The sequence below is a fragment of the Pristis pectinata genome, chromosome 19, assembly GCF_009764475.1.
Source record: "Pristis pectinata isolate sPriPec2 chromosome 19, sPriPec2.1.pri, whole genome shotgun sequence".
NCBI lineage: Eukaryota > Metazoa > Chordata > Chondrichthyes > Rhinopristiformes > Pristidae > Pristis > Pristis pectinata.
The window spans coordinates 9,521,665-9,546,308 of record NC_067423.1 but is presented as its reverse complement, the minus strand read 5'-3'; the positions used below and the strand labels follow the sequence as shown (position 1 = coordinate 9,546,308).

The window sequence follows — 24,644 nt, the reverse complement described above, 5'->3', positions numbered from 1 at the left end:
CCTCCGCCATCAGATTTCTGAACGGTCCATGAACCTGTAAATACTACCTCCTTATTCCTTTTGTTCGCACTATTTATTTACTTTCGTAATTTATAGTAATTTTATGTATTTGCACTGTACTGCTGCTACAAAACAACAAATTTTATGTCAATTAAGTAAGTGATAATAAATCTGATTTTGATGTGGTCATCAATAGCTGTCAACCTTTAATAGTCCCTTCTGTTAAGACCTTACAGTAAAAGCATTCACATAAGTGAAATACTCAAGTGCAGTGTCTCTGTCTTAGAGGAGGAATCTTCCTTCATAGATTCAGTTAGTGGCCACCTCACTGATACTAGTTCCATGATAAACCATTGGCATGTTTGGACCGTGGATGCCCATCCCTTTGTGCCCTAGAGAAGCTGATGGTGAGTCACCTTTTGACCCACGTCAATCCCAGGCATTGCCAATTTCAGGTCACCTTCTGTGATTTGGGATCAGCCAGTTCCTTCCCTTAGTGCAAGTGTGTTCTGCAAAGACTGCCAGGAAATGTACCACTGTGTCAAAACAAATGATGCTTCAAATGAGAGAGCATAAAGGGGCCACGATCCCCTCTGTTCAACTCTTGCAACAAAATCATTAACAAAAGTAAAATGCACCTGAGTGCAACTTCACTGTCTTTGAGGAGAAGTCTTCCTTCACAATGATTTCTGGTGTCCTCACATACTCAGTTAAAACCTGCCACACAGGCACTATACCTTTTATACATCATTGGCATGTTTGGACGAAGGATTACACCACCGCAGAATCAGAATCACAGAATAGCTACGAGATAAGATATCTTAGTCACATGATGAGCAAGATGGCACTGGAGCATGGACACTCGTTGCAAGCTGCTCTCTACAGATCTACTCATTACCCTTACTATAATCGTTCTACACTTTTAAACTTAGATTCTATGTCACTTACTATTGCTACACTTTACTCTGTACTGTTATTGTTTTTAACTATACTACCTCAATGCACTCTGTACTAACTCATTGTAACTGCACTGTGTAATGAATTGACCTGTACGATTGGTGTGCAAGACAAGTTTTTCACTGTACCTCGGTACAAGTGACAATAATAAACCAATACATCAGTGAAATACATTTTTTGCGTGGAGTGCTCTGGGGCAGCCCGCAAGTGTTGCTACGCTTCCGGTGCCAATATAGCATGCCCACAACTTCCTAACCCGTACGTCTTTGGAATGTGGGAGGAAACCGAAGCACCCAGAGGAAACCCATGCAGACATGGGGAAAACGTACAAACTCCTTACAGACAGCGGCCTGAATTGAACCCGGGTCGCTGGCACTGTAGTAGCATTACACTAACCGCTACACTACCGTGCCTGCCCTAGAAGGAGGTATTTGGCCCATCTAGTTCATACTGTACCAGCTCCATGTCAGAGCAATCCACCTGGTCCCTCTCCTTCTCCCACTTCCCATTTATTTTTGTTTTTAGACACTTAGCCATCTCTTTTTGAATGCTACAATTGGATCTGCTTTCACTACTCCTCCAGCAGTGCATTCCAAATCCTACTCACTCACTCAAAAGCTTCCTCATATCATTTCAATTCTTCTCCCAATCACCTTCATTTTATACCCCGGCTCTTGACCCTGCCACCAGTGTGAACTATTTTTCTCTAACTACTCCACCGATACCCTGCATTATTTTCAACTCCTCGATTAGAACCCCCTATAATCTCCTTTGTTTCAAGGAAAACAAGCCCAATTTTCCAGCCCTTGGGCACCGCTCCTGAATCCATAGATGTTTGGAAGATTAATGCCGGGATCTCTACGATTTCCAACCTTACTCCCCTCAGCTATCTTGGATACATCCCATCGGAACCAGGAGGTTCATCCACTTTAAGTGCAGATACTCTGGGACTTCCTAGTTACTCCAGAACTCCAGAATCCCAATTGCATCTTCCTTTGCTAAGACTCCAACAATATTTTCTTCCTTGTAAAGAACATTATGAGGTCCTCATTTGATTCCTCAGTCATGCCTTCTGTCTTCAGGAGTAGGTTTGTTCTCTGTTTGGCCCTACCTGATCTTTACTGACAATCTTTCTCATGTTCTCTCTATGCCTTTCAATGCTGTTATTACTTCTCTTTGGAACTCAATCAGCCTGGTGACACAAGAGACTGCAGATTCTGGAGTCTGGAGCAGCAAATAATCTGCTGGAGTGGGGGAAAGGAACCAGTCCTGTTACAGGTTTTGACCCAAAAATGTTGACAATTCCTTTTCCCCCACAGATGCTGCTCAACCTGCTGAGTTCCTCCAGCAGATTGTCTGTACTAATCAGCCTGGTTCTCACAAGTTGTCATTGGTCACATCCTTTTTCTTCTGCTCCATTTGTCTCCATCTCCCCAGTCATCCATGGAGCTCAGACTTTGATCTCCTGACCCTTCTCCCTCATGGGAATGGACCTGAATCTGACTGAAACATTTTAAATGCCCCCTTATCGTTCATTTTCTCATATTTCCAGTAAGCCCATCATGTCTATGTTGGTTCTCAGAGAACAGCATCTGTACCAACCCCCACTTATTTTCCTGTAACCTGTTCTCCCTCACGTGCTCATCCTGATGCTCCTACCACCGACTTACACTGGGGATAACTTACAGCAGGCAATTATTCTAATAACCCACCATGTTGGGATCTGAGAGGAAATGGAAACACTCAGTGGAAACCCACACAGTTACAAGGAGAACGTGCAAACTCCACACAGACAGCACCAGAGGTCAGAATTGAACCCAAGTTGTTGAAGCTGTGAGGCAGCAGCCCTATCTTTAGCACCATAATATCAATTACAGATTTGCCTGCTATGCTCTGATTCAGTGGGCAACACAGTGGCACAGCTGGTAGAGCCGCTGCCTCACAGCACCGGAGACCCGGGTTCAATCCTCACCTCGGGTGCTGCCTGTGTGGAGTATGCACATCCTCCCTATGACCGCGTGGGATTCCTCCAGGTGTTCCAGTTTCCTCCCACATCCCAAAGACATGCAGGTTGGTCGGTTAATTGGTGTAGGTTGCCTCTAGTGTGCAGGTGAGTGGTTGAGTCTGTGGAGAGTTGAAGAGATTGTGAGGAGAATAAAAAATGGGATTAATGCAGGATTATTGTAAAGTGAGCGGCTGATGTTCAGTATGGACTCGATGGGCCAAAGGGCCTGTTTCCATGCCCAGTCTCTCCATGATTCCAATTTGACTTGCCCAGATCTGTTTTTATTCCACCAGCCCTTCTCCAATTGACTATTTTTACCTTGGAATGATCTATATTCTTTACTATGGCTATTCTAAGCCTTGTGATATTATAATCACTGATTCTGGATATTCCCCAACTGATACTTGATCCAGTTTAATTTACTTATAAGCTTTAGAAATTGTTCTCAGTAAAGGAATGTGGCGTGTGAGCTTGGAAGATTTACTGAGGGACGTCCTCTGAGGCTGGTTGGTAAGAAGGGACCATTGCTGGTTTCTGTTGCTTCTTCCTGCAAACTCCTTCACTAAATAATTAATGATAAAGATCAAACAAAAGAGAAAGATTAGTTACCGGATAATTAAACATGAGCAACAAAAGACTGGATAAAAGGATGGTAGTTTAAAAGTCAAGGATGTATGCAAGAGAAATGGCCAATTACTCTATCAAGTCCACGACTTTTGTTGGCAATGTACCGTCACAAATGGGTTTGTACAGTGAATCCGCTTCGAGGAAGTTTTGCACTGATGGATGTAAAAGATCCAATTTCTTCTATCCCGCTGTTATAAGACTATTGAATGGTCAAGATGGGCTCCTGACCTGACAATCTACCTCGTTATGACCTTGCACTTTATTGCCCACCTGCACTTTCTCTGTGGCTGTTACACTTTATGCTGCATTCTGTATTGTTTTACCTTGTACCACCTCAATGCAGTGTAATGAATTAATCTGTACGAACGGTATACAAGATTTTGACTGTACCTCGGTACAAGTGACAATAATAAACCAATTCCAATTTTCCTGCCCTGTTTTACTCTATTTTCCTGGTCGTCCGTAAAGGACTGACTTTAATTTCCTGACTTTTGTCCTGTCATGGCAATGTACCTGGCCTCTGTCTGAAACATCCCTTCTTTCAAGGTTCAATTTCTCAGAGCAATCCCATCCCAGAACAGGTAGCTCATTTCTCCCTGGTGTTCTGATCAGTATTTAGTCTCTCAGTTAGCATCACCAAGATGGATCGTCTGGGTCAATGCCACGTTTCTTTTTGTGGGCACCATGCTTCTTATAACATGAGGTGACTGCATTTCATAAAGTACATTGTTGGCTGTAAAGGATATCCTAAGATTATGCAAGGTGCTACACATGTAAGTTCATTCTTTCTTCTTTTATTAATATTCATTGGGCTTCCAAAGATTATCAGAGTACTCGTCCTACACCCAACTCTCCAAGGCTCCCACTATCCAAATAACCACAATTCCCTCCAGCACAAGTAGTGCTGGAGCCAACATCATGTCTTAAGGAAAAATGAGGAATCATGTCTTAAGGAAAAAAGTGATCATCAAGGGAAATAAGCTTCACACTGCAGTTAGGCTACAATGAAAGAGAAGAATTTACCCTCAATTTTACCCCAGCAGTTTGTTTTCTGCTGGTAAACCGTACTCGTGCACCTTATCACCTGATCTGTAGTAACCTCTCTCCAAGTGGTCTTTTGTCTTACACCTCCCTCTTCCCCACTAGCTCTGCTTTAGAAACTCTAACCCCACCACTCCTCCCCCAGTTCTGAGGAAGGGAAGCTGACCCAAAACCTTGACTGGGTTTCCCTCCGCAGATGCTGCTTGACTGGCTGAGTTCTTATGGTATTGCTGTTTCTGTTTGACACAAATAGACAACTCTCTCACTGTCAGCACAGAGAATAACTGGCAGACAAATCACAGGCCTCGTTTCCCCCTGAACTCAAAAGCTTTTCCTTCTACCTCTTGGCAATTCATCATGGCTGATGCGGTCAATGATTCTACAGCTCAAGTAGAAGTAGGTCACAGGTCGTGACAGTTTCTACAGCCTCGTGAAGCACAACTCGTTTCTGCTCTGGTGACCATGCTCACTGGCCGGAGATGTTTTGATTTAACCCTAACTGTACCTACGCTGTCTGCTGTCTCTCCTCATGGCTGCATGAACATTCCCTGGTTTTCAAATAGACAATTTTCACAGGGCACCCCTCAAACTGAGGCTCCCAAATCTCTCTGTGTTGGGGCACAACCGAAGATGGGGCAGGTGTGAGTGAGGATGAAGGCAGATTTTAGCACAGCACCTGCTTATGCCAGGGTGCCATTTTGTTTGGACAGAACATAGAACATTACAGCACAGTGCAGGCCCTTCGGCCCACAATTTTGTTCCGACATTTTATCCTGCTCTGAGATCTATCTATCCTTCCCTCCCACATAGCCCTCCATTTCTCTACCATTCATGTGCCTATCTAAGAGTCTCTTAAATGTCCCTAATGTATCTGCCTCCACCACCTCTGCTGGCTGTGCGTTCCACGCACCCACCACTCTCTGTGTAAAGAAATTACCTCTGTACCTTCCTCCACTCACCTTAAAATTATGCCCCCTCGTGTTAACCATTTTCGCCTTGGGAAAAAGTCTCTGACTGTCCACTTGGTTTATGCCCCTTATCATCTTGTATCATAAGGGGCATAGATCGAGTCTATCAAGTCTCTGTCAAGTCACCTCTCATCCTCCTTCTCTCCAAAGAGAAAAGCCCCAGCTCACTCAGCCTATTCTCATAAGACATGCTCTCCAATCCAGGCAACATCCTGGTAAATCTCCTCTGCACCCTCTCTAAAGCTTCCACATTCTTCCTATAATGAGGTGACCAGAACTGAACACAATACTCCAAGTGTGGGCTAACCAGAGTTCTATAGAGCTGCAACATTACCTCGTGGCTCTTGAACTCAATATCCCGACTAATGAAGGCCAACACACCATATGCCTTCTTAACAACCCTATCAACCTGCACGGCAACCTTGAGGGATCTATGGACGTGGACCCCAAGATCCCTACACACTGTGAAGAGTCCTGCCATTAACCTTGTATTCTGCCTTCAAATTCGTTCTTCCAAAGTGTATCACTTCACACTTATCCTGATTGAACTCCATCTGCCACTTCTCAGCCCAGCTCTGCATCCTATCAATGTCCTGTTGTAATCTACAGCAAACTTCTACACTATCCACAACACCACCAACCTTCATGTCATCTGCAAACTTAGTAACCCACCATTCTGCATCTTCATCAAAGTCATTTATAAAAATCACAAACAGCAGGGGGTCCCAGAACAGATCCCTGCGGAACACCACTGTCACCGACCTCTAGGTAGATATGCTCCATCTACAACCACCCTCTATCTTCTGTGGGCGAGCCAATTCTGAGTCCACATAGCCAGGTTTCCCTGGATCCCATGCCTCCTGACTTTCTATATGAGTCTTCCATGAGAAACCTTATCAAACGCCTTAGTAAAATCCTCTTTCCATGTTTCCTCTTTTATCCCTGATCGGTCCTACCCTCACTGTAGTCATCCTCCTATTCTTCACATACGTGTAAAATGCCTTGGGGTTTTCCCTAATCCTGCTTGCTAAGGCCTTCTCATGCCGCCTTCTAGCTCTCCTAAGTCCATTCTTAAGCTCCCTCCTGGCTACCTTGTAACTCTCCAGAGCTCTGTCTGATCCTTGCTTTCTAAACCTTTGGTAAGCTTCTTTCTTTCTCTTGACAAGATATTCTACGTCTCTTGTCAAGCATGATTCCTTCACTCTACCATCCTTACCCTGCCTCAATGAGGTAAACCTATCCAGAACCCCATGCAAGTACTCTCTAAGCAACCTCCACACAAGATACATAGGACAATGGTGAGACCACGTCTGGGGAACAGTGTGCATTATTGGTCTCCTTATTGGAAATAAGGATATAAATACATTGGAAGCAGTGCAAAGGTTCACTGGACTGATAGCTGGAATGGGACAGTTGTCTCTTGAAGGGCATAGTGAATCCCATGGGTACCTCCTACAATTGAGAATGACTTTAATTCCGGATTTAGTTAATCACTTGAATTTAAACACCCCATCTCATGGAGGCAATTGAACTTGGATATTTGGGTCAATAATCTAGGTCACTGGCTTACTTGTTTAGCAAGTCAGCCACCACACCACTGCTGCACCTGACCGTTCATGAAGCTTCAAGACAAGGTTGAACGGAGCAAAGATTTATTCAACATCAGATTGTTGACAGCTCTTAAATTCCGCGGAGGCTCACAAACCAGCACAGTGGAGCTTCCAGTTGTGAAGTACATCCAAGCAGGAAGGCCACTACAACCTTAGAAACATGGAACTTGACAATTGCAATGTACTGCCACATTCTAACCTCTATAAACTAATGTATCCAAACCTCTGCTGCTATCCAAAATTCTCATCCTTGTTTCCAGGTCCTTCTACGCTCCTGTCCCTCCCAATCACTGTTATCTCATTCAGCCTCATAATACTGTCAGATGTTTGTGTTCCTCCAGTATTGACCCACAGATCATCCCCAAATTTAATCACTCCTTCACTGCCAGCACTGCCTTCAGCTAGCAAGATCATACACTCCCAACCTCTCTATTCTTCTTGAAGGCACTCTTAGTCAGAGAGTCAAAGTCCATTTTATTGTCATATGCACAAGTGCATTGAAAATCTTACTTGTGACAGCATCACAGGCACACAGCATCAATATAAGCAGCATTCACAAGAAAAATATAAATTGAACATAAATTATACACAATTTTCACAAGAAAGAACACAATTAGAACAAACAAAAAATAAAGTCCACTTTAGTGCAAAGTGATCAAAGTGGTCATAGTATTGCTAAACTCCAGCGATCAGGGCTGTGCCGGTTGGTTCAAGAACTGAATGGTTGAAGGGAAGTGGCTGTTCTTGAACCTGTCAGAAAGTCATACAGCGTGGAAACAGGCCCTTCGGCCCAACTCGTCCATGTTGACTTAAACCAAGCCCGTAGACCACTGACCTAGTATCACCTTACGTGCTCAGTATAGTACATAATATCATTTCTGTGAAAGGCCTTGGAATGTTTAATGAGTTTAAAGGAGCTACCTAGGTGCAAGTTATTGTGTCGGTCTAGCAAAAACATGTTACAAAGCTCTCCTTGTTCTATCTGCATTATCATAACATGGCTTTATCACGACAGTCTCACCTAATTCTCCAACACACCTCTCCCACAGATACTCAAGTGTCCCCTGGCCTTTACAACCTTGCCCAAAACACTTCCTCATCGCTTTCCCAGCCTGTTGTCTGAGATAACTGTGGCAATGAATTGGGCAACATATCCTTATAAAAGATGCAGCGTGCTGCGAGAATCTTAAAAGAGAACATTACTGACTTTACATCTATTATATTGACTGTAAAAAGGGACCTTTATATTAACTTAATGAGGAAATAACAAAAAGACTCAGAAGATTTTTTTCTCAAGTAGCAGAAAGGATAATGAACTGTGGGTAATTTTATTTGTAAAGATTTCCTTTACCTTGAATGCTGAAGATTGTTCAGAGGAAGAATAGTTTCTGTTGTGCTGGAATATTGTTTTTTATTCAGTAATATATATTTAGGCTATATCTACAAGCAGTTGTAACTTAAGAGCACAATCAATAGTAACCACTTGTGTTTATGGAATGCCTTTAACATAGAAAAAAATGCCCCGAGACAATTCACAGGGATGTTATATAAAAACGTGGTATTGGTATTGGTTTATTATTGTCACATGTACCGAGATACAGTGAAAAGCTTTTGTTTTGCATGCCATCCAGACAGGTCATTCCGTACATAATTACATTGAGGTAGTAAAAAGAAAACAGAATGCAGAATATTATGTTACAGTTACAGAGAAAGTGCAGTGCAGGTAGACAAATAAAAGGGCAAAATAAACAAGGTAGATTGGGAGATCAAGAGTTCACCTTTTAGTATATAAGAGGTCTGTTCAAGAGTCTGATGACAATGGGATAGAAACTGTCCTTGAGCCTGGTGGTTCATACTCTCAGGCTTTTGTATCTTCTGCCTGATAGGAGAGGAGAGAAGAGACGAGGACCGGGGTGGGAGGGGTCCTTGTTCATGTTGGATGGATTCCAAGTCACAAAAGGACTATTAAGGGACCACAAAGCACTGGAAAGATACTGCAAACACTGTCTCCACAGAAGTGTCCAAATCCATTGGTGGGATATGCATTAACAGCATCATTGTCCTGTCCCAGAAAAGCATTCTCAGCACTTAGGTATGCCCAGCCAGCTCTGATGGGAAGGCCACATCATTTGTGTGCCTGACCCCAGGTTCCTGAAATGGACACTACTTTGAGCCCTGCTAATGGCAACAGGTTAGCAGGTGGAAAGGGGAAACGATTCAAGGGTATTCTCAAAGCCGACTTGTAAAAGTGAAGCATCCTCACCGGCTCATGGGAACCCCTGGCTCACAACGGGAGAAGGAGCATTTGAGTTGGTATTGAGAACCTTGAGTTCCTTCATAGGAAGCCCAGCATGTGGCATAAAGAGTGCAACACTCCCCAGTTATCTGCCTGCATGCCCCCTGCCCCATTTTATGGCAGAATCTATAGACACCATGTTAGCCTCAGAACCCACAGAACTGATATGGAGAAATGAACCCTCAATTGTGAGGGTCTTCCTAAGCAGAAGAAGGGCAGATGACCAAAGGCTTGGCCATCGAGATTACTTTTAAGGAATATCTTAAGGAAAAAGAAAGGTTTTGTGGATCAAAGGTTTAGGGAAAGAATTCCAGAGCTGAGGGCTTTGCCTGCTAAAGACATGGCTGCAAATAGGGGAGCAATTATCTTCAGGGACGTGCAAAGGTCCAGAATCGGAGGAGTGTAGAGACCTAACAACTCACATTTATTTAATGCCTTGAGCATAGCCCAAGGGATTACGTGGTGATGAAAAATGATTGTCAATAAAAATAATGACCAGGCAGGTTCATGGTACGAGGAACAATTAGGAAAACCAGGGTGATACCCTGATACAGGGGGCAGGCATGCTAGTGCAGTGGTTAGCGTAACGCTATTACAGTGCCAGCGACCCGGGTTCAATTCCAGCCGCTGTCTGTAAGGAGTGTGTACGTTCTTCCCGTGTCTGCGTGGGTTTCCTCCGGGTGCTCCGGTTTCCTCCCACATTCCAAAGACGTACAGGTTAGGAAGTTGCGGGCATGCTATGTTGATGCCGGAAGCGTGGCGACACTTGCGGGCTGCCCCTAGAACACTACACAAAAGATGCATTTCACTGTGTGTTTCGATGTACATGTGACTAATAAAGAGATCTTATCTTTTCTTAAGCTCCCATTCTTCTGCTTTCACTAGAGTATATGTCATTGAAATTTATAAAATTTTTACAGAACTTGACAGTTAGATATGGGGAAGATGTTCCCCCAACCTGGGGTGTCCAAAACCAGCAATCACCATCCCAAAATAAGGAGCTGGCCACTCACGATAGAGATGGGAAGGCTAACACTTTTGTCTTATGACTACACGGTGGCACTGCTGTTGTACGAGCAACCCAACAAACCTGTAGCACAAAACTGTGGGCTGGCATACCAGTGCAGTACTGATGGAGTGCTGCACTGTTAGCGATTCTGTATTTTGGATGAACCATTAAACTGCAGCTCTGTATCAGGTGGATACATAGCATAATGCTATTACAGCGTCAGCGACCTGGGTTCAATTCCCGCTGCTGCCTGTAAGGAGTTTGTACGTTCTCTCCGTGTCTATGTGGGTTTCCTCCAGGTGCTCTGGTTTCCTCCCACATTCCAAAAGTATACGGGTTAGGAGCTGTGGGCATGCTATGTTGGCGCCGGAAGAGTGGCGACACTTGTGGGCTGCCCCCAGCACATTCTTAGCGATGCCAAAATATGCATTTCACTGTGTGTTTCGATGTACATGTGACTAATATCAAAGAAGAATTATTCCTTCTTTGCTGGCTAACATTTATCCTTTAAAAAAATCAAGATTATTTGGCCTTTTACCTCTTTGCTGTTTGTGGAACTTGTGCATATATTGGCAGGTGTACTTCCTACATTACAACAGTGATTGTATTTTAGTGGCTGTAAAGTGGTTTGAGATCAGCTGAGACTGTGAAATGTGCTATAGAAATGCAGGCATGCGAAGATTCCTCAGTCCCCCCGAATGACCTTTTGCACAACCCCGAACACTCAGATAACCCTATTTGAACATCCACGGCATACAGGGATTGTTTCATTGCATCAAGCCAGTTCCCTCAGTGCCAACATGAACACAAGGGTTCCATAATCTACACATTAATGGAAAATAACATGACCAATATATGTTACAGTGCGGTAGCACATTTCAGTCCAAACATTTGCTTGTCTGTGCTCCAGTTACAAGGCCTGAGTGACAGCAAAAGTAGAAACAGCAGCTGAAAGAGTGAGGAATGTTACTGGCAGGTTTGAGGAGTCTAGGCTGTGGGCATTGGCAGTCATCTGCAAGGTCATGAGATTCCCATAACAGGTGGAGTCTGCAGATTCCATCAGCAAGAACTACAACCATCATCACTGCGGTGATCTCATTATTCACCACCCTGCCTGCTTCGTGGAAGACACAAGAGATTCTGCAGATGCTGGAATCTGGAGCAACACACACAAAATGCTGGAGGAACTCAGCGGGTCAGGCAGCATCTATGGAGGGAAATGGACAGCCGACGTTTCGGGGCGAGACCCTTCATCGGGACTGGAAAGGAAGAGGGCAGAGGCCAGAATAAGGTGGGCGGAGGAGGGGGAGGCTGGCAGGTGATAGGTGAGTCCAGGTGAGAGGGGGAAGGTAAGAGGGTGGGGGAGGGGGGGGTGCAAGGGAGTGACGTGAGAAGCTGAGAGGTGATGGGTGGAAGAGGCAGAGGGCCGAAGAAGAATGAATTTGGTAGGAGAGGGCGAAGGGAAGGAGGTGGGGAATAGATGGGCAGGTTCTGAGGGCGGGTGGGGGGGGGAAGACGTGATGGGGCCACAGGAATGAGGGAAGACAAAGGGAGGGGGAGGAAGAAAAGGGGAGGGGGGGGGAAGAGGGGAGAGGTTACTGGAAGTTAGAGAAATCGATGTTGATGCCGTCAGGTTGGAGACTACCAAGGTGGAATATGAGGTGTTGTTCCTCCAACCTGCTTCTGGCTTCCTGGAAGATGTGTGCACCACTCTCCACTCAGACACCTGGGGTCCTGTCTGTACATGCAGCTGTGAAAAATTACTTCAGAATATTCACAATCCATTGGGATCCACAAAGCCTGTATCTTCATCACCCACCACTCACTCTCTTTTACATAGAACATAGAACAGTTCAGCACAGGAACAGGCCCTTCAGCCCACGATGTCTGTGCCGAGCATGATGCCAAATTGACCTGGTCCCTTCTGCCTGCATATCCCTCCATTCCCTTCACATGGCCTTATCTAAAAGCCTCTTGAACGCCACTATTGTGTGTGCTTCCCCTGGCAGGGGGTTCCAGGCACCTACCACTTTCAGTGTAAAAAAACTTGCCCCACACAGCGACAGTAGCTAACATGAGGGGACATAATTTTAAGGTGATTGGAGGAAGGTATGGGGGGATGTCAGGGGTAAGTTCTTTTACACAGAGAGTGGTGAGTGCGTGGAATGCACTGCCGGCAGAGGTTGTGGGGGCAGATACATTAGGGACATTTAAGAGACTCATAGATAGACACATGAATGATAGAAAAATAGGGGGCCATGTGGGAGGGAAGGGTTAGGTAGATCTTAGAGCAGGATAAAATGTTGGCACAACATTGTGGGCTGAAGGGTCTTTACTGTGCTGTAGTGTTCTATGTTCTATCCCCTTAAAGCCAGGCCCTCTAGTACTTGACATTTCGACCCTGGGAAAAAGATTCTGGCTCTCTACCCTATCTATGCCTCTCATAATTTTATAAACTCCTATCAGGTGTCCACTCAGCCTCTGCTGCTCCAGAGAAAACAACCCAAGCTGGTCCAACCTCTCCTTATAGCTCACACCCTCTAATCCTGGTAATCCTCTTCTGCACCCTTTCCAAAGCTTGCACATCCTTCCTGGAATAGGGCGACTAGAACTGCACGCGATGCTCCAAGTGCGGCCCAACCAAAGTTTTATACAGCTGCATCGCAACTTCCTGACTCTTATGCTTTCTCTCCCTGCCTCACCGATCCACCCCATTTACTGTTATCTCCCGTCCACTCTTTCCCTGTATCACACAGCACTACTGACAGCAGCTGAAACTTTTCATCATGAAAGCCAGCAATATTGTGAAACGTCACATCTCACTTGCTTAAACTGAGGATTTTTAAAATTTGGTTTTCAGTTTCATTTCTTCTTGGTTCCCATTCATCTTTTCAGGTATCTTCATTTACAAAAAAGAAATTCAATTGAGAAATGCATCACGTTTTGGTCTCAATAAGCTAACTTGAAATAGGCAATAAATACCAACAGATACATATTCATAGCTGTATTAACTTATGACAGGTTAGGACTGTCTACCAGGTTACCACCGTTACATAAGAACATATAGGATTGTAGAAGGAATAGGGAGCAACACACCATTCAATAAGAAACATGGCTGGTCTAATTTTGGTTTCAACTCCTCTCTCCTGCCTGATCCAGAAAATCCTTGACTCCCTTTAGTCTTAACAATTGGTCTATTTCACCCTTGAATATATTCAACGAATCAAGACTCCATTGCTCTCTGGGGTAGGAAATTCCAAAGGTTCATGAGCCTCCGATATGAGAAATTTTCTTCTCATTTCTTGTCTTAAATTGGGATGACACAACTAATAAAGCTCTGCCACACAGCTCAAGTAACCCAGGCTCAATCCTGATTTCTGGTGCTGCCTGTGTGGAGTTTGCACGTTATCTCTGTCGGTGGGTTTGCTCTGGATGCTCCGGTTTCCTTTTACATCCCCAAAGCATCGGAAGGTCAATTATCCACTGTAAGCTACCCTATTGTATAGCGGGAGCGGCTGAATCACAGGGAGTTGATGGGAATGTGAGCAGAATATTATGAGATTGGAGGTCAGATCATTGCAAATTGGTGCTTGATGGTCCGCATGGACTTGATTGGCTGAAGGCCCTGTTTCCCAGCTGAATGACTCTGTGAGTTTATTCTGAAACTGTATCTACAAGTGCTGGATGCCCAATGAAGGGAAAAGACCTCTCTGCTTCTAAACCATTAAGCCCCTCACTCGACTAACCAACACATTCTACAACCAAATGGAATTGGTTGGTAGTCTATACAAGCATTTTGAAAGCTAACTGCGGCACTCTTAAAGCCAAATTAATGCTGATGTGAAGTCAGTGTGCTTGATGTTGCTGAATCAGGGAAAATAAAACAATTTCTCCAAGTAAGCCTTTTCAGATTTTAATGGTTAAAATCTGAAACATTCAAGCCTTGCATATAAATAAACTACAGGCCCTCCCCAGGTTATGACAGGGTTCTGTTCCTGAGAACTGTTTGTAACGCAAACAGTTCACATCGGAAATCTGCCCCCCCCCCGGCAATATACTTGAATAAAAACATAACCCAACCAATGGGAATGTTTAGTTAAAACCAGGCGCTTAACTCAACCATTCACCATTCAGATATTGCCACAAGCCCAGGTCCCGCACAGCAGAAGATGCCTGCAACTCTGCAGCAGCTGGCAAGGTCATCCTGCGGTCTCCCAAGCGCTCGCTCGGATGTACGGGCTGTGCATGAGTTGGTAACCTGGGGAGGATTTGTACGGCAAATGCAGGAAACCTGAAATAAAAATAGAAAATGCCCCAAATCCTCGGCAAGTCAAGCAGCATCCATGGAGAGAGAAAGAGAGTTGTTTCAGTCAATGACTGTCCACCAGGACAAATGATAACCAGCACTATGGTTTCAGCATTTTATAATTATGATTTTTTAAAAATTAAATTTATGAATTGAACCAGATATGAATGAGAAGGAAGGGTTCAGCTTTCTCACAATAACATCACATCCTGAGGGCATGAGAACACACTTCGCAACCAGTGGTTACAGCTGTTATGTTGGAAAATTAAGACATCACAAAATAACAATTAAAGATGAAATTAAAGAATACATTCCTCTCCGACATCAACCAAAGCGCGGTACTAAAGTCGAAATTATGTGGTAATAAAGTCTAATTACATGCTAGTTCGCTGGCATAGCAAAAGGCAAGGAGCATGAGTCTGAATCCCTCTTCGCTTTAATGAATTCAGCAAAAGACCTAGAAACTAACAAGGCCTTCAAGTGACTGGGTTTTGGTGTTAAGCTGATTTGTAATCCAAGTTTCAATGGAAAGGAATTACTTTGTTTTTTCTTTACTCCCCAGTGTTCTAACCCTTTTATTAACATTTATGCACTTGGAGCGGTGAGCTGTGAGCAAAATGAAGGACATTCAATTCAAATGGCTAATTAAAAACGAGGGACAGTGTGCAGGGCACCTGCACGAGGAAGCACTCCACTAAGGGTTTCTGAACTGTTTTGCATTCAGCACTTTCTGTTGGTTTAATAACATACGTCAAGTTACATTAAGGGATTGTCCACCTCTTCTGGGGTTATGTCCATGCCTGTGTGTCCCTGGAGAAGGAACACGTGGTATCCACGGGTAGTTTGGGGTCTTCTGGGACCAGTGGACGGCACAGGGGCTCGAGTGCGTTCTGGATAAAGGTGACTGTGTTGTAATTTGAAACTGTTGACTGTAAATTGTGTGAATAGTGGAATGTTGAAGTATTGTAATAATACGATGCTGTAATCATTGAATAAACCTCCTTTGGAAAAGGAAAAAAAAGGATCATCCAGGAATGCTTACATCTCTCTGCATTGGTTTAACCTGTTCACCGAACTTCTTTCAACCTCAATGCAAATGTTGGTGTGTAAAATACAGAATACATGCATGGAGAGAGGAGGAGGACTTGTATTTCTCTGGCACAGGAAGACACAGACAGAGCTCACCCTCTGACAGCATTGGAACACATGGGCCGATCCTCCTGTTCAGGTGAAAAGTCCTTTCCAGCACCAAGCTGGATGAATGAACCAGGTGCCTACTGAACCCTCCCTGTCTTATTAACTGAAGGTCAGCTGAGGGTTGGGGTAGGAGGGCTCTCAGATCCCTAGCTGTGTGGTTCCTTCTCCCCATGGTAGGTCTGTCCTCAGCACCCTTCCTAGGAATTTCCTTCCCTTAAGAGGGGCTATTGGGCACATGAATGAGAGGAAAATGGAGGGATACGGGCATTTTGCAGGTAAGAGGGATTAGCTATGTCGGCACAACATTGTGGGCTGAAGGGCCTGTTCTGTGCTGTACTATGTTCTATGTTCAATGCAATGCTGATCTTATCCTGGGATTTCCTCCAAGTTTATAATTACTAATTGGTTTACTATTGTCACGTACTGAGATACAGTGGCTTTTGTCTATGTGCCACCCAGACAGATCATTCCATACATAAGTACATTGAGGTAGTACAAAAGGAAAAAAAATGCAGAATATAGTGTTACAGTAGAGAAAGTACAGTACAGGAAGACAAATAAAGTGCAAGGGCCATGATGAGGTAGATTGAGAGATCAAGAGTTTATCTTTATCATATAAGAGGTCCGTTCAAGAGTCTTACCCATCCACCCTCATCATGCCTCCTATACCAATAGCGAATGGTTGCACTGGCTAAGATGCTGTCCATTCTACACCCTATTTAACTTTCCCCTGCCCTTTCCCAAATTCCCTTCTGAGCAGAAAGATTCCAGTGGGGCTGGCTCTCTTATTCCATTCCACAAAGACTGGAATTGATTTATTATTGTCACTTGTTCCGAGGTACAGTGAAAAACTTGTCTTGCACACCGTTCATACAGACCAATTCATTACAACAGTGCATTGAGGTAGTACAAGGTAAAACAATAACAGAATGCAGAATGAAGTGTAACAGCTACAGAGAAAGTGCAGTGCTCGTAGACAATATGATTCATTCACGGGATTCAGGGGTCACTGGCAAGGACAGCATTTATCACCCTTCCCGAACTGCTCTTGTGAAGGTGGCGGTGAACCACCACAGTGTCATCCAAGCAGACCCGTCAGCTGACCGACCCCGTGACCACTTATCCGACATGAATCCTATTTTATCCTCCCACATCTCCATCAACTCCCCCCTCCCGATTCAACCACACACACACACACACACACACACACACAGGGAGTAATTAACAGATGCCAAATAACCTACCGATCTACAAGTCTTTGGGATATGGTGGGGGGAAACCCACACAAGTCACAGAAAGAATGTTCAAACTCCATTCAGACCCAAGGTCAGGATCGAACCTGGACTGCTGGAGCCATGAGGCAGCAGTTCTGCTCGCTGCGCCACTGTGTTGCCGTCTTGGACTGCCGCAGTTCAAGATGGGCAACACAGCAGCTTCCATTGTGTCTGACAGCTCTTCACAGAACTGAGCATCTTGCAAGGCTACTTCAGGGGTGGGCAGTTAAGATTCAGCCACACTGGTTGGCCTGGAGTAAAGGCAACAGATTTCTTTCTCATAGAACATGGAACACTACAGGACCGTACAGGCTGTTCGACCCACAATGTTGTGCTGACATCTTATCCTGCTCTAAGATCTATCTAACCCTTCCCTCCCACATAGCCCCCTATTTTTCTATCATTCATGTGTCTATCTAAGAGTCTCCTAAATATCCCTAATGTATCTGCCCCCACAAGCTCTGCAGGCAGTGCGTTCCATGCACTCACCACTCTCTGTGTAAAAAAACTTACCCTTGACATCCCCCTTATACCTTCCTCCAATCACCTTAAAATTATGTCCCCTCGTGTTAGCCATTGTCGCACTGGGAAATGTTTCTGTTAGATGGGTTTAGTGACTGTCCAAAGGTTTCACGATAATCTTATTGATACTTGATTTTCACTTCAGGTTTACTAAACTATCGGAATTTAAATTTCCCAACTGCTGTGGTAAGAGTTGAACTTATACCCCTGGGTCTTCAGTCCAGACTTCTGGGTTCCTTGTCCAATAGCATAACCACAATGTATCGTACTCAGTGTGACTACCGTGCCACTACACACTGGTTACATATAACGGGTCAACGCAGGTAGCAAGGGTCTGTTGACTATTCAACTGTGGGGGAAATCACACATAAGTTCAGACTTGCCCCCACCCAATTACTGCAGAGGCCCAGTTTCAGGTGAACAGGAGTAGGGTCACTGTCCAACTCTCCATTGCTGCCTTGTAGCACAGAATCAAGTTGTACAATACTCCGGCCAAGAAAAACCAACCGATTCAGCACAGACTATCGGATCAAACCAGAGCCCTTTGTGTTCCAGTTACCTAATAGGCCACTGGGGAGTTTGAGTCCTCATTGTTATAGATTGAAACCCAAGCAACGACTGAGCCGCTATCTGTGAATACAGCAGGCTGATAACATAAGCCTAGAGATGATATTAGTTTAACATCTGCTATGTGGTGGCCCCTTGTCATTTTTCTAACACAGGCTGTAACCTCTTTAGTTTAAATGTGTTGATGTCACCATTGCAACAGGAGAAAAAGGAACGTCATTCAAATGCACAGTCTGCCAATGTGACCAAACATAATTCCTAGCCTCTTAATCATGCAGGTTTCCCATGGCTTGGCAGTAGCAATTTTATTTTGTTTCACCTCAAAGGAGCAGGAGGACTGATTTCCCATCCTGTGCTGCTTGTCACAGGGAAATTACACTTTTGTACACCCGGTGCACTCTGTTAATCCAAGCCTTCTCCTTCCATTAGCAACCAGTTAACAACCTGGAAGATTTAGGAATAAAATACTGTGTTATGTTTAGAGTTCTGCGCCTAGAATGGTCTTTCGAAACATTTTTCATTCAGAAGCCTGCTGAAATAACTTGAGAATTAGCACTTATCATACTCACTAAAATAAGATTACCCTAAAAGAAATATAATGCAATGGCATCATATTTTCTTTGTGTGGATATTATGCCTTATTGTTGCAATTTTTGATTCAAGTGTGCATCAGACATGTCATCTGGAGTCAGATGGCAGTTTATTATAAATGGAGTAAGAAAATATACTTAAAAAACTGCTATAGTTCAATTCAGAATACCAAAAAGTGCTTGCACTTTATTCTTAGAGAATGGGCCGAATTAAGATTCAAATTCCTTCCCTCCGCTGCTCTCTCTTGTTAAGCATTCCTGATGCATCTGCCTATAGCCAGGGAGAAATACCAGCCAATGGGTGCCCAAAGTACTATCTCAACCAACACAATATGCCCTCACTTACACAGGTCTTTGAGGAAATAGTACACTATCAGTGCTCAGATGTATTCCAACAGCATGAATAGTTTGTGTTGCACTTGTACAATCATTTCTGGACACACAGTGACTTTCTGCGCAAGGACAGTTGGCATGGGATGTTTGCATATCTGTGTAAATCCTTAGTAATCAGCATAACAAACATTGAATACGTTTAAGGATACAGACAATGCTTCTTCTTTTAGACTGGGGAAATTTTTGGAAAGAAAACTCTTTCATTCACATAAAACAAAAAGAGAAAATGCTGGAAATACACAGCAGGTCAGTCTGCATCTGTGGGAAGGGAAACCGAGCTGAGGTTTCAGGTCGGAGACCCTTCTTCAGAACTGGGAAGGAGACCAAAGGAGCTCGGTAAGCAGCAGGGAGGGTGGGGGAGGGAGGGATGTCTCTGATAGGGTAAAACGGGGTGACCCTGGGGATTAATTGCAAATAGTGTTATCTGGTCAGTGAGTGAATGGGGGCAGTTAGATAATGAGAACATGGACAAAAGAATGTAGGAGTTGTGAAATACAGAGCAGGGAGACATGCCTGGCAGGTCAGGCTGAGAATGTCCTTCATTTCCAGAGGGCAAAAAAAGGGAAGGCAATTAACAAGCTGAATCAGTATCACAGATGGACCACTGACACAGACTGGGAAATCAAGTTACTTAAGTTGTAGAATTTAATATTGAGTCTAGAAGTCCGCAACAGGCCCTGGTGGAAGATGAGGTGCTGTTCCTTAAGCTTGCATTGGCCTTCAGTGTGACAGTGCAGTAGGCCACACACTGAAGGGACAGAGTGGGAATGGATGGGGAATTAAAGTGGCAGGCAACAGGGAAGCTAAGGGTCGACCCTGCATACTGAACCTAAGTGTCCCGCAAAGTGATCACCCACTCTGTGTTTGATTTCGCCAGGGTAGAAGAGAGGCCACTGTGAACACCGAATGCAGTACCCTAGATAGGGAGAAGTGCAAGTGAATCACTGTTTCACCTTGGATATTTGGGTCTCTGGGTGGTGGGAAGGGAAGAGCTGAAAGGACAAGTTTTGCATTGGTTGCCAGCAAGAAGCGGGGTCGTCAGTGGGAACGGGAGAGTGGTCCAAGGGAGTCACAAAGGGTACGATCCATGTGAAATTCTGAATGGGGAAGAGAAGGGAGGATACGTCCGGTGGTGGCATCTCTTTGAAGGTGGCAGAGGTGGTGGAGAATGATTTGAATGTGGGTCCTCGTTGGGTGGAAGGTGAGGACCAGGGCAACTCTATCCTTGTCCTGTCCTGGAGGAGAGGGAGTGAGAACAGGGAGGGGTGGGAAATGGATAAGATGCAGCCAAAGGCTTTGTTAATAATGATAGAGGGGAAGCAATGGTCTAGGAAGAAGGAAGACATTTCAGAGGCCTTTCATTCATATAGCGCCTTTCATATTACTTTCAGTGTATTCCAAAATGCCTCACAGTCAATAAAGTGCTTTTGAATCGTGGTCACTATGGTAATATAGAAAATATGGAAGCAAATTTATGAACATCAAGTTCACATGAATTCCAATTTCACTCATGAAAAGGCAGACATTGGCCTGAAGACTAGGGGTAATTCTACCCCTTCCCTGGACTTCAAAATAGTGCCATGGGATCCAATTTATCCCGCTGAGAAGTTAATAGGGCCTTGGATTTCCTTTCTCTGCTTCCACCTATCACCACCTGCCTCTGTCTACCAACTCCACCCTTCTGTCTCTCTACCTCTCCCACCTGTCTCCATCTGCACATCATCCCTCACCCTTCCTCGGTCTACCTATCACCTACTAGCCCCTATCTCACCCCTCCTCCTCTCTTCTTTATACCAGATACCTTCTCCCTCCACTCTCAGTCTGGGTTTCGACCTGAAGTGTTGACACTTCCTTTCCCTCCACAGATGCTGCTTGACCCGCTGAGTTTCTCCGGCATTTTGTTGTTTTTGGTCCAGATTACAGCATCTGCAGTCTTCATCAGAATAAAACACCTCAAAGATCCCCAGATTTTTGCACCAGAATCAAACTTGAACCCAGGTACTTTGAACTTGGAGGTGAGATTGCTATCAACTGATGCATGGCTGACAGCATTGTCAACCACCACAGAAAAAGCAAACAGGTTCTCTGGCGACACATATCAAAAGGATGACTGTCAAAGTGGAGGCTGCAGTGCTTCAGACTGTGCCAGAGTGAGGATTACTCCATTCAGGCAGTGCGAGGACAGGATCTTCATTCATCTTCAAGCTGAAGAGTCCTCCCTGTCGTCTGTCACTCAAGATGGCACTCAGCAAGGCTGCTAGCTGTCATGTCCCACAGCCTAAAGGCATCTTCCTCAGAAAGCAATGAACCTCCTTTTCCAGACATTCAGCTCCTAATTAACCTTCCTAATTAAAGTAATTATCACCGGCTTGCTTATGAACGTCTACCTCAGCAATATGCACCATGCTCCCCTCCAAAGTTCTGGATATGAATATTAATTATCACATGCTAAGCATTTCTGTGCCTTATCCTCTATAGAACTGCTGTGCGTACCACCGTCCACAATCTGATAATGATTGCAAGTCCAGCTCTATTTTGACTGAATAAAATACTGAAAATGCTTAGCCTGCTCTCACCATCCCGATATTCTGCATCTCCTTCACAATATGCGATGTTATTGAACATAATGGCAGCACAATGCAGCTTTTCTTAATTATATCGTGGACTAAGGCATCAGAGGTCACATGGATACATGAGGCTGTTACTTAACATAACACACAGACACCGTGACCAACAGATATTCTCGTACAAAAACCTAATTTTGCAGCAGGCTGAAAAACATCATGTGTCTGAAAACAGTGATTCCTTCATGCCTGATAACAATACCTCCCGTTGTGCCTTGTGACCAAGCAGCAGAACTTTTAAAGATATATGGAAACATGAAACTGTACTTTGCATCCAGCCAGTTCATTCGGAAAGGGATGGAGTTTGACAGCATCAATATTTTTCAAATGGGAATGATTGACAGAACAGTCATTGCCAGGAATAGCTGGAACTTTTAATATCTTATAAGTCAGGCCTCTTGACTCTTATGATAATGGAAATCATTTGCACCAACTGACTAAGCTACGTGATTGCCAGGAGAAAATGGAGATCCTGGACACTGGTTATTACAGTTTTTCAGAGTTAGTGTTGGCTGGTCCTGGGTTTGGGCTGAATTCCCGGATCTCTGCTGGGGGAACTTGGGGCAGGGCTGAGGGGAGAACTCACCCGAGTGGGAGGTGAACAGAGAGGGAGAGCAGCGAAGGGAGAGGTAGAGGAGGAGTGGGGAGGGGGAGTGGTCAGTTGGGAAGATGGGAGAGGTAGGGGGTGTCAAGAACACAAGAGATAAGAGCGGGAGTTGATCATGAGGCCCCTCGAGCCTGCTCTGTCACCCAATACATTCGTGGCTGCTCTTCTGTTTCAAGTCCACTATCCCATCCAATCCCTGTATCCCTTGCTGTAAAAGTTTGGCTACCTGGCTTGAGTCCGATTGGACGTGACTATATGTGATAGGCTCAGGTTGGGTGGCTCCCTCCTTTAAAATGTCACCTTTTAGCCAGAGTTTTCCACATCTACAATGCTGGGATGGGTTTGTACCTGCCTCGTGCCCAGGACGGAATTCTCTGGACAATATTCACAATGATAGTAAGGTCAGGCTTGGTTTTAGTTTCATGCCTGAACAGATACCTTTCTCAGCCAGTTTCCCTTGCTGGAATGGTATTTTCAAACTGTTCCCCAGTCACTGTGAGTAACCACCCACTTTGGAAGCAGAGACAATGCATTGACACTAAACTCCTGCGGAATGTGGTAATCCAGTCCAGTGCTGCATTACTGGATTGGTTATCCTAACAGACCGGAGATCAAATCTCACCAAATCAGTGTCAAAACAAGCTCGGCTTATTTTCAAATATGTAGTTTTTTTTAAACAAAGACATCAGCAAAGCCAAACTGGTTCTGGGGAAGAAACTGCACATAAAATGCTGGAGGAACTCAGCGGGTCAAGGAAACTTAAGATAAGATATCTTTATTAGTCACATGTACATCAAAACACACAGTGAAATACATCTTTTTGTGTAGCCTTCTGGGGGCAGCCCACAAGTGTCACCACGCTTCTGGCGCCAACATAGCATGCCCACAACTTCCTAACCCGTACGTTTTTGGAATGTGGGAGGAAACTCGAGCACCCGGAGGAAACCCATGCAGACACGGGGAGACTCCTTACAGACAGTGGCTGGATTTGAACCTGGGTCACTGGCACTCTAAAGCGTTACACTAACCGTTACACTACCATGCCTGCCCACAATCTTACCAATCTTGCCTGGTTTATGATAGTTCAAGTTCAAGTTTATTGACTTGAGCATAAATGCCTGGGGTATAAATGCCATGAAAATTAGCTTTTTGCAGCAGCAGCACAGTACATTGCAATCATAAATTACATAAACTTAAATTAACATAAATTATTCATAACTTACACGACAACATAAACTAAAATAAACAGCGATATTAGTGCAGGTTGAGGGAAATATAGTCTGAGGTAGAATTAGTAGTCCAACACAACCATGCATGGTTCTTAAATGCCCTCTGTGGTGCAGAAGGATCTCTGACCTGAAATCTGTATCTCTTTCCACTGCCTGACTTGCCGAGTGTTTCCAGCATAATTTTATTTTTATTCAAAAAAAACCATTTTCCTTCCCCAGAGCTAGTTGCTGATTTGAAAAAAATCTGCAGGTTTACAAAGTTGTCAGGTGTGGCATGCTGGAGTCTGAAAGTTGTGGGTTCAATCCTTGCTAACGACCCTTGATTTAGGTTGATGCCTGAAGGGAGTACTGCAGTGTTGAAGGCACCATCGTCAACAGCAGCGTTATATTGAAATCCTGTTTATTTATCTTGGGTGGCTGTTAAAGATCACAACAGGGGAACTATGACTGATTAATATTAATCCTTCACTCAACATTACTGGATCATTATCACAATGTTATTTATGGGAACTTGCAGAGCACAAATTGGCAACCACAGTGGGTGGCGTGGTGGTGCATCAATTATTGCTGGTGCATTACAGCTCTAGGGACATGGGTTTAATCCCGACTTCTGATGCTGTCCATGCAGAGTTTGCACACTCTCTCTGTGACTGCGTGGCTTTCCTCCAGGTGCTCCAATTTCCTCCCACATCTGAAAAGACAAACTGGTGCACTGGAGTTCAAGAACCCAAGAAAACGGGAGCAGGAGTAAGCCATCAAAGCCCTCAAGCCTGCCCCACCATTTGATATGATCGTGGCTGATCTATACTGGCCTCAACTCCT

At 44.4% G+C, this 24,644-nt stretch overlaps 1 protein-coding gene across 3 annotated transcripts in view; it reads right to left on the bottom strand.

Moving 5' to 3' along the window:
• Nucleotides 1–24,644, bottom strand: part of celf2 (cugbp, Elav-like family member 2) — a 633,618-nt gene that overhangs the window by 357,148 nt on the left and 251,826 nt on the right. The gene's annotated exons all lie outside the window — the stretch shown is intronic.